Genomic DNA, 11,627 nt, shown 5'->3' on the forward strand with positions numbered 1-11,627 from the left:
ACTGTCTCCATCCCCATCCCTTTGTTTTGTTTTTGCCTATTTAAGAAGTGAACGTGTCCTTGTGGAAGGAGCAAACAATAGTGAAGACAAAGAAGATTTTTTTTTTGCATTCTTTCATGCATTAAGTGCACGGAGGCCACACACACGCAAAAAAAAAAAAAACAACACACACCCCACCCCTGCCACCCTCTAATCTGCACGGTTCCAGCCCGAGGGCCCGGGGCCGGGGGCAGCTGCTACTGATGGAGCCACAGAGCCAGCTGTCCTCACGCACTCAAGCCCTCCTTGCACATACACTCACGCCCCTCTACTCATTCATTTGGGACAATGGGGTGCGGGATATGGGCGTGTGCGAGGCTCATGATTTTGGAGTGTGCCGCAGTCAAAGGGAGGTGGTCGGGGTGCGGGGGTGGTTTACACAGTATGGGGCCGGGGGGAGACTGGCGGCGGTGGTCTGTGGCTTGGCCGGGGCTTCACAGTCACCAAAGTGTTTTTTTTATGTTGGCTTTGTGTCCCCGGCAACAGTTGGCAGCACGTGTGCCGATGACACGCCTCTCTGCTTTTATTGTCCGTGCCGGCCGAGAGTTCAGCATCTGTGACCTGGCGGCGGCACACTGACACGTTTACCCCGACAAAGAAAGGCACTGACAAAGAAGCACAGGGATTGACAGGTCTTTCCTGTGTCTTTTGGCAACATGTGAAGTAGGGCTGGGCAAAAAAAATAATAATAATAATCACAATTATTTATTGTGATTATTAGACTTTTGAGAAGAACAAGAAAGTTTGATCATATTACACCTATACTGGCTCACCTGCACTGGCTTCCTGTGCACTTAAGATGTGACTTTAAGGTTTTACTACTTATGTATAAAATACTACACGGTCTAGCTCCAGCCTATCTTGCCGATTGTATTGTACCATATGTCCCGGCAAGAAAAATCTGCGTTCAAAGGACTCCGGCTTATTAGTGATTCCTAAAGCCCAAAAGAAGTCTGCGGGCTATAGAGTGTTTTCCGTTCGGACTCCAGTACTCTGGAATGCCCTCCCGGTAACAGTTCGAGATGCCACCTCAGTAGAAGCATTTAAGTCTCACCTTAAAACTCATTTGTATACTCGAACCTTTTAATAGACCTCCTTTTTAGACCAGTTGATCTGCCGCTTCTTTTCTTTTTGGTCCGATGGCCATGGATGTAGTACTGGCTGTCCAGAGTCGGGACCCAGGATGGACCACTCGCCTGTGTATCGGCCGGGGACATCTCTACGCTGCTGATCAGACTCCGCTTGGGATAGTTTCCTGTGGACGGGACTCTCGCTGCTGTCTTGGATCCGCTTTAAACTGAACTCTCGCGGCTGTGTTGGATCCACTATGGATTGAACTTTCACAGTATCATATTAGACCCGCTCGACATCCATTGCTTTCGGTGCCCTAGTTGGGGGGGGGGGGGGGGGGGGGGCTGCCCACTGCCCACATATGTGGTCCTCCCCAAGGTTCTCATAGTCATCATTGTCACCGACGTCCCACTGGGTGGGAGTTCTCCTTGCCCACTGGGTGTGAGTTTTCCTTGCCCTTGTGTGGGTTCTTCCGAGGATGTCGTAGTGGTTTGTGCAGCCCTTTGAGACACTTGTGATTTAAGGCTATATAAATAAAAATGGATTGATTGATTGATTGATTGATTGATTGATTGATTTCATATAATCCGATTACACTTGAGGGCAGCAGGGTGGAACAAAGGGTTAGTGCATGTGCCTCTCAATACGAAGGTCCTGAGTGGTCCTGAGTTCAATCCCGGGCTCGGGATCTTTCTGTGGGACGTTTGCATGTTCTCCCCGTGACTGCCTGGGTTCCCTCCGGGTACTCCGGCTTCCTCCCACCTCCAAATACATGCACCTGGGGATAGGTTGATTGGCAACACTAAATTGGCCCTAGTGTGCGAATGTGAGTGTGAATGTTGTCTGTCTATCTGTGTTGGCCCTGTGATGAGGTGGTGACTTGTCCAGGGTGTACGCCACCTTCCGCCCGAATGCAGCTGAGATAGGCTCCACCACCCCCAGCAAACCCCAAAAGGGACAAGCGGTAGAAAATGGATGGATGGAATTACACATGAGGTCATAGGCGCCGATCTACATTTCTGCCAGTGGGTGCTCGGTGTGGCTGTAGTAGTGTTGTCTCAATACCAATATTTTGGCACCGGTACCAAAAGTATTTTGGTACTTTTCTGTACTTTTCGGTACTCTTCTAAATAAAGAGGATCACAAAAAAGGTCATTATTGGCTTTGTTTTAACCAAAAAAATCTTATGATACATTAAATGTATGTTTCTTATTACAATTGTGTCCTTAAATAAAATAGTGAACATACAAGACAACTTGTCTTTTAGTAGTAAGTAAACAAACAACGGCTCCTAATTTAGCTGCTGACATATGCGGTAACATTTTGTGTCATTTTCCATTCTATATTTTTGTCAAAATTATTAAAAAGAAGTGGTAGAAAATTAATTATTAATCTACTTGTTCATTTACTGTTAATATCTGCTTACTTTCTCTTTTAACATGATCTATCTACACTTCTGTTAAAATGTAATAATCATTTATTCTTTTCTTGTTTGATACTATACATTAGTTTTGGATGACACCACAAATGTGGGTATCAATCCGATACCAAGTCGTTACAAGATGATACATTGGTCATATTCAAAGTCCTCATGTGTCCAGAGACATATTTCCTAAATTTATAAACATAATATGATATTTTTTTTAAACAAAAAACGATTTTGTGATGTTAAAAAAAATCGATGTAATCATATTAGTATTGACTAGATACTCTATTGTACGTGGTATCATTACAGTGGACGTAAAGTGTAGAATCACCAATGGCGTTTGTTTGTATTGTAGCTTCCGGAAGAGTTGGTGCTGCAGGGAATTCTGGGAATTTGTTCTGTCGTGTTTATGTTGTGTTGAGTTGCAAATATTCTATAAAAATGTGTTTGTCCTTGTTGTTTAGTGTGGTTTCACTATATGGCACATGTTTATGACAGTGTTGGCATTGTTCATACTGCCAGCCTTAGTGTGACATGTATGGCTGTTGAGTAAGTATGCACTTCATTCACTCATCAAGATGATTATGTCATTAATTCATTATCAGGCACAATGAAATCTTGGTTAGGCTTTATCAATTATAGATTTTGAGACGTTTATATCATGTAAAATGGACCAAACTCACCACTAAATCAACAACCACACCATTGATTTTTCAAAAATTATTTGAAGAATGAAAGTTGCCATCGATCCCACCTGGGTGCTCGGCATTGTCCGTGGGTGCTCTAGGCTTACGGTTACATGCTTTCAAGTAAAAAAAAAAAAAAACACACAAGGATGCAAGTTCAAGGTTTTCATGAGTGCGTGAACATAACCACCAGAGGCATTTGAGTGACAGATCTGTTCACCAATCAGAAATGTTGAGCCTTGCGATTATTCGTCTCTCGCTTCAAACAGGGAGAGAACTCATTTACCAGATTATAAGGCGCACTGCAGATGAACGGGTCTAGTCAGGTCTTTTTTCATAACAAAAGGCGCACCGGATTATAGAGCGCAATAAAGGAGTCATTTTATTATTTTTTTTTGGTTAAATGGAAAACACTTCCTAATGGTGGTTCTTTGGTCAAAATGTTGCATGGATAATGTTTTACAGATCATCTTCAAGTCGCTTTCTGACAGTCGCTTCAGGATGCGCCCGTTTTGCGGGCGGTCTTATTTACGTGGCTCACCTTCGGCAGCGTCTTCTCCCCGTCATCTTTGTTAAAGCGGTGTAGCGTGCAAGGACGGGGGTGAAGAAGTGTCAAAAGATGGCGCCAACGGTTTTAATGACATTCAGACTGTACTTAAATCAATAACGGAGCAGCATCTCCTCATCCGTGGCTCACTAGTGCAACAACAACGCCAGAAATGTGTCCCGTGAATAACCGTCCGACCGGAACTCTCTAATAACTAAAAGTTCCTTGGGTGAATAATGTAAACTCACTAGACCGGTATGTTTTAGCTCTTCCATAGCGAGATATAAGTGAGAACTTTACGCTACATTACATTAGGAATGGTAACAGCATGCCCTTTTCACAAATACAATCTATTATTATAATATTATTATTATTATAACAAGAATATAGTGAAAAAGAAGAAGTTTATCGACTATGGCATTTTCAGGACTTATGCAGATTTCAAATACACATCAGCAGGTACCAGAAGGTAAGAAAAGTTGGTTTGGCATAATATTGTGATACAAAACGCCAGATAATATGTTTGCTAATGGGTGCCATTTTACGGTCCTTATACACCCACCATGGTATTACTTGTATCTCTGACTAAGGTAGCCGTAATGGGCACAATCTATCGAGCGGTGCGGCTTCAAAGTCATACTAAAACATTTTGACAGATTTCTGAGTGCCGTGTGTAATGTTCTTTATTTTCAATGGAACCTTTGAAGTTTTGGTGTAGTTTACATATTGCAGTCTACACATATCTGTTATGTGTGACTACCATTTACTGGTCACTTATCATTACATCGTGTACCAAATAAAATTCCTTCGAGGTTGGTAAGCACAACCAAAATGATTCCGTACATTAGGCGCACTAACCATTTTTGAGAAAATTAAAGGATTTTAAGTGTGCCTTATAGTCCGAAATGGTGGGGGTTGAACCTCTGGCAGTGCAACCACTTGGAAAAAACAACTATTCCACCCAATCTCATGTTTTGATTGGTTAATCTCTTATCTCCACCTGATTCACTTCCATTTATAATAAAGCCAATAATGCAATTTTCAGTGGTCCCCTTTATTTAGAAAATTACCGAAAAAGTACCAAAATATTGGTATCTGGACAACAACTACCACCACTTACTCTATGTTAGTATGGCAGACGGTGGGGATTGAACCTTTGGCAACGCAATCACTTGAAAAAGAAAAAAATATTCCACCCAATCCCATGTTGTGATTGGTTCATCTCTTATCTCCACCCGATTCACTTCTGTTTGAAATAAAGCCAAAAATGCAATTTTCAGTGGTCCCCTTTATTTGGGATGGTTTCCTGCTGGCTCCGCTGTGAACGGGACTCTCGCTGCTGTGTTGGATCCGCTTTGGACTGGACTCTCGCGACTGTGTTGGATCCATTATGGATTGATCTTTCACAGTATCATGTTCTCATATGTTCTCATAGTCATCAGTATCATCAGTATCACAGTATCATGTTCTCATAGTCATCATTGTCACCGACGTCCCACTGGGTCATTATTGTCACCGATGTCCCACTGGGTGTGAGTTTTCCTTGCCCGAGGATGTCGTAGTGGTTTGTGCAGCCCTTTGAGACACTAGTGATTTAGGGCTATATAAGTAAACATTGATTGATTGATTGATTGATCTCCAACCGATTTTCTTCCGTTTAAAATAAAGCCAATATTGCAATTTTCTGTGGTCCCCTTTATTTAGAAAAGTACTGAAAAAGTAACAAAATATTGGTATCGGGACAACAACTACCACCACTTACTCGTATGTTACGATTGCAGACGGTGGGGATTGAACCTTTGTCAGCGCAACCACTTAGGGAAAAACAATTATTCCACCCAATCTCATGTTGTGATTAGTTCATCTCTTATCTCCAACCGATTCACTTCCGTTTAAAATAAAGTCAATAATGCAATTTTTTGTGGTCCCCTTTATTTAGAAAAGTACAGAAAAAGTACCAAAATATTGGTATCGGGACAACAACTACCATCACTTACTCTATGTTACTATGGAAAACGGTGGGGATTGAACCTTTGGAAGCGCAACCACTTGAGAAAAAACAGCTATTCTCCCCACTCAGGGGCCACATTTAAAGAAAAAAAAGTGTCTGGGTGCCGGTATATTTATTTTCATGAACCCTAATACAAAACCACACAATAATGTCTGATTGAATGCTAAAAACGTTATGACAGACAGCCTTAAAAAAAATATAATGGAATTTTAAAATTTTCTATGAAGAATAAAACACTGAATATTGACAAAATATGAACGTCACACCCCCTTTCGATCGACACATTTTACAATCAAGTGAAACGCAACATAAATGCAACAAACAGTGAAATATGAACATGAAGGGTAGAACATAAACCCACCTACGATCTGATGTATCTGATACATCACTAAGTTTTAGAACTTTGTTGTAAAAAACTCTTTCCGTGTCTGTGGAAACGCTCCCCACCCACACTGCTTGGTGCCTTGTCTGAGCTGCTGTGACTTACATTACCATAGTAACTAATTAGATGAACATAATAACTGGTATATCATCCTTAAGCGCAGATTCCAACCTTTAAATTACTTTGTATTGTTCAATATTGGTACAGTATCTGGACAACAAAAAACCACCACTTACTCTTATGTTTCTATGGCAGACGGTGGGGATTGAACCTTTGGCAGCGCAACCACCTAATAAAAAACAATTATTCTACCCGATCTCATGTTGTGATTGGTTTATCTCTTATCTCCCACCAATTCACTTCTGTTTGAAATAAAGCCAAAAATGCAATTTTCTGTGGTCCCCTTTATTTACAAAAGTACCGAAAAAGTACCAAACTATTGCTATCGGGACAAAAACTACCACCGCTTACTCTCATGTTACTATGGCAGATGGTGGGGATTGAACCTTTGGCAGCGCAACCACCTAATAAAAAATAATTATTCTACCCAAGCTCATGTTGTGATTGGTTTATCTCTTATCTTCCACCAATTCACTTCTGTTTGAAATAAAGCCAAAAATGCAATTTTCTGTGGACCCCTTTATTTACAAAAGTACCGAAAAAGTACCAAACTATTGATATCGGGACAACAACTACCACCGCTTACCCTCATGTTACTATGGCAGACGGTGGGGATTGAACCTTTGGCAGCGCAACCACCTAATAAAAAATAATTATTCTACCCCATCTCATGTTGTGATTGTTTCATCTCTTATCTCCAACCGATTCACTTCTGTTTAAAATAAAGCCAAAAATGCAATTTTCAGTGGTCCCCTTTATTTGGAAAAGTACCAAACAAGTACCAAAATATTGGTATCGGGACAACAAATACCACCACTTACTCTATGTTTCTATGGCAGATGGTGGGGGTTGAACCTCTGGCAGCGCAACCACTTGGAAAAAACAACTATTCCACCCAATCTCATGTTTTGATTGGTTAATCTCTTATCTCCACCTGATTCACTTCCATTTATAATAAAGCCAATAATGCAATTTTCAGTGGTCCCCTTTATTTAGAAAATTACCGAAAAAGTACCAAAATATTGGTATCTGGACAACAACTACCACCACTTACTCTATGTTAGTATGGAAGACGGTGGGGATTGAACCTTTGGCAACGCAATCACTTGAAAAAGAAAAAAATATTCCACCCAATCCCATGTTGTGATTGGTTCATCTCTTATCTCCACCCGATTCACTTCTGTTTGAAATAAAGCCAAAAATGCAATTTTCAGTGGTCCCCTTTATTTGGAAAAGTACCGAAAAAGTACCAAAATATTGATATCGGGACAACAAATACCACCACTTACTCTATGTTTCTATGGCAGATGGTGGGGATTGAACCTCTGGCAGCGCAACCACTTGGAAAAAACAACTATTCCACCCAATCTCATGTTTTGATTGGTTAATCTCTTATCTCCACCCGATTCACTTCCATTTATAATAAAGCCAAAAATGCAATTTTCAGTGGTCCCCTTTATTTAGAAAATTACCGAAAAAGTACCAAAATATTGGTATCTGGACAACAACTACCACCACTTACTCTATGTTACTATGGCAGACAGTGGGGATTGAACCTTTGGCAGCGCAACCACTTAGGAAAAAACAACTATTCCACCCAATCCCATGTTTTGATTGGTTCATCTCTTATCTCCACCCGATTCACTTCTGTTTGAAATAAAGCCAAAAATGCAATTTTCTGTGGTCCCCTTTATTTGGAAAAGTACCGAAAAAGTACCAAAATATTGGTATCGGGACAACAAATACCACCACTTACTCTATGGCAGATGGTGGGGATTGAACCTCTGGCAGCGCAACCACTTGGAAAAAACAACTATTCCACCCAATCCCATGTTGTGATTGGTTCATCTCTTATCTCCACCCGATTCACTTCTGTTTGAAATAAAGCCAAAAATGCCATTTTCAGTGGTCCCCTTTATTTGGAAAAGTACCGAAAAAGTACCAAAACATTGGTATCTGGAAAAAACTACCACCACTTACTCTATGTTACTATGGCAGACGGTGGGGATTGAACCTTTGGCAACGCAATCACTTAAAAAAGAAAAAACTATTCCACCCAATCCCATGTTGTGATTGGTTCATCTCTTATCTCCACCCGATTCACTTCTGTTTGAAATAAAGCCAAAAATGCAATTTTCAGTGGTCCCCTTTATTTGGAAAAGTACCGAAAAAGTACCAAACTATTGCTATCGGGACAACAAATACCACCACTTACTCTATGTTTCTATGGCAGATGGTGGGGATTGAACCTCTGGCAGCGCAACCACTTGGAAAAAAACAACTATTCCACCCAATCTCATTTTTTGATTGGTTCATCTCTTATCTCCACCCGATTCACTTCTGTTTGAAATAAAGCCAAAAATGCAATTTTCTGTGGTCCCCTTTATTTGGAAAAGTACCGAAAAAGTACCAAAATATTGGTATCGGGACAACAAATACCACCACTTACTCCATGGCAGATGGTGGGGATTGAACCTCTGGCAGCGCAACCACTTGGAAAAAACAACTATTCCACCCAATCCCATGTTGTGATTGGTTCATCTCTTATCTCCACCCGATTCACTTCTGTTTGAAATAAAGCCAAAAATGCAATTTTCAGTGGTCCCCTTTATTTGGAAAAGTACCGAAAAAGTACCAAAACATTGGTATCTGGAAAAAACTACCACCACTTACTCTATGTTAGTATGGCAGACGGTGGGGATTGAACCTTTGGCAACGCAATCACTTAAAAAAGAAAAAACTATTCCACCCAATCCCATGTTGTGATTGGTTCATCTCTTATCTCCACCCGATTCACTTCTGTTTGAAATAAAGCCAAAAATGCAATTTTCAGTGGTCCCCTTTATTTGGAAAAGTACCGAAAAAGTACCAAAATATTGATATCGGGACAACAAATACCACCACTTACTCTATGTTTCTATGGCAGATGGTGGGGATTGAACCTCTGGCAGCGCAACCACTTGGAAAAAAACAACTATTCCACCCAATCTCATGTTTTGATTGGTTAATCTCTTATCTCCACCCAATTCACTTCCGTTTGAAATAAAGCCAATAATGCAATTTTCTGTGGTCCCCTTTATTTAGAAAATTACCGAAAAAGTACCAAAATATTGGTATCTGGACAACAACTACCACCACTTACTCTATGTTACTATGGCAGACGGTGGGGATTGAACCTTTGGCAACGCAATCACTTAAAAAAGAAAAAACTATTCCACCCAATCCCATGTTGTGATTGGTTCATCTCTTATCTCCACCCGATTCACTTCTGTTTGAAATAAAGCCAAAAATGCAATTTTCAGTGGTCCCCTTTATTTGGAAAAGTACCGAAAAAGTACCAAAATATTGATATCGGGACAACAAATACCACCACTTACTCTATGTTTCTATGGCAGATGGTGGGGATTGAACCTCTGGCAGCGCAACCACTTGGAAAAAAACAACTATTCCACCCAATCTCATGTTTTGATTGGTTAATCTCTTATCTCCACCCAATTCACTTCCGTTTAAAATAAAGCCAATAATGCAATTTTCTGTGGTCCCCTTTATTTAGAAAATTACCGAAAAAGTACCAAAATATTGGTATCTGGACAACAACTACCACCACTTACTCTATGTTACTATGGCAGACGGTGGGGATTGAACCTTTGGCAACGCAATCACTTAAAAAAGAAAAAACTATTCCACCCAATCCCATATTTTGATTGGTTCATCTCTTATCTCCACCCGATTCACTTCTGTTTGAAATAAAGCCAAAAATGCAATTTTCAGTGGTCCCCTTTATTTGGAAAATTACCGAAAAAGTACCAAAATATTGGTATCTGGACAACAACTACCACCACTTACTCTATGTTACTATGGCAGACGGTGGGGATTGAACCTTTGGCAGCGCAACCACTTTGGAAAAAACAACTATTCCACCCAATCCCATGTTTTGATTGGTTCATCTCTTATCTCCAACCGACTGCTCGAGTCCTCAGCTCTGACTGGCCGAGCTGCTTTCAGTCCGAGCCTCCCGATTGGTGCCTGCCTTCCCAAAACCTTTGATTCGCCCACATTGGTGTGTTTTCCAAATATTGCAGTTGCTCGGGTGAAAGTCTTTCTCTGTGCGTGTGCATGCGAGCCCGTAGTTAATAGGAACTAAAAGGAGACCATATGGCCGATGACACATTCACACACACACCTGACGGCCGCCACACACCTGCCGGGCTGTGTATGGTTGAGTAGCATCAAAAGGAAACACGCCCTGGGGGCGAACCAGCGTGTGTTTGAAGAGGCATTCACTGACTCTTTGCCAACAAAGAAGGTTGTATTTTACAATGACGGAGGGACTTGAAAGTGCACACCACGCACAAACACAGCCCTCAAATAGACTCGTGCCGCACACCTACCTGAATAAGGAGGAGGGAACAAGGTGGTAGGGAGTCGGCAGGGGAGAGTTGGAAGAGAGTAAACGGGCTGTCATCACGCCATGTAAACACCTACAAACCAACGCACGCATGCACGCATACGCGGCCGAGAGCCACTCTCACACACGCCCACAAACGCAACAGAGTACGTCTTTGTCGGCCTTTTTTTTTTTTTTTTGTTACGAGTCAGACGTCAATGAGTGCCGCCTCTGGGTTTTGCATACTAAACTCACAAGTGACCTCCCACACTTGCTATGTGAACAGTGCGAGCCGCTGTGCTGGGAAGGATTATTTAATAACGCTGCAAACAAAGGACCGGCAAACATTCTGACGTGTTACATGTCAGCTGCACACACTGTGCTCAGGCTGTGGTAGTTGCTGGGTAGACCAGAAGGATCTGCCAGGGGGACGTAGTGGTTGGCTTGACCCCATTCTTTGTTTCCCCGAACTTCCGTTGTTACAATAATTTACTCTATACAGAAGATTTTACCACATTGAAAATTCAATCTCCACATTGCAACCTCTAAGGTGCAACCTACTCATTGGCCTAGTGCAGTGGTTCTTAACCTGGGTTCGATCCAACCCTAGGGGTTCGGTGAGTCGGCCTCAGGGGTTCCGCAGAGGTCAAAACACACCCGACTCGTCGTCTCAATAAAAACTTCTCCCTATCGGCGTATTACGGATACGGAAACAGCAGTAGTCACACTGATTTGCAGGTGTGTCATTTTTTTGTGAGTTTATGCAGTCTAGTGTGAATTTAGTGTCGATTTTGTTCTTTGAACAAGGTGATGTTCATGCACGGTTCCTTTTGTGAATCAGTAAAAAAACATGGTAACACTTTAGTATGGGGGACATATTCACCATTAATTAGTGGCCTATTAACATGCAAATTAGTAACATCTTGGCTCTTAACTAGTCATTATTAAGAACTTATTA

The 11,627-nt window shown here is 41.5% G+C and overlaps 1 long non-coding RNA gene across 1 annotated transcript in view; it reads right to left on the reverse strand.

Moving 5' to 3' along the window:
- Positions 1-10,828, reverse strand: part of LOC133552767 (uncharacterized) — a 74,908-nt gene extending 64,080 nt beyond the window's left edge. Inside the window, exon 1 of the long non-coding RNA XR_009806766.1 lies at positions 10,674-10,828. This is a non-coding gene — a long non-coding RNA (uncharacterized LOC133552767). The remainder of the gene's footprint in view (positions 1-10,673) is intronic.
- Positions 10,829-11,627: the final 799 nt, after the last annotated feature.

Source organism: Nerophis ophidion, linkage group LG01 (genome assembly GCF_033978795.1).
Source record: "Nerophis ophidion isolate RoL-2023_Sa linkage group LG01, RoL_Noph_v1.0, whole genome shotgun sequence".
NCBI classification, from domain to species: Eukaryota; Metazoa; Chordata; class Actinopteri; order Syngnathiformes; family Syngnathidae; genus Nerophis; species Nerophis ophidion.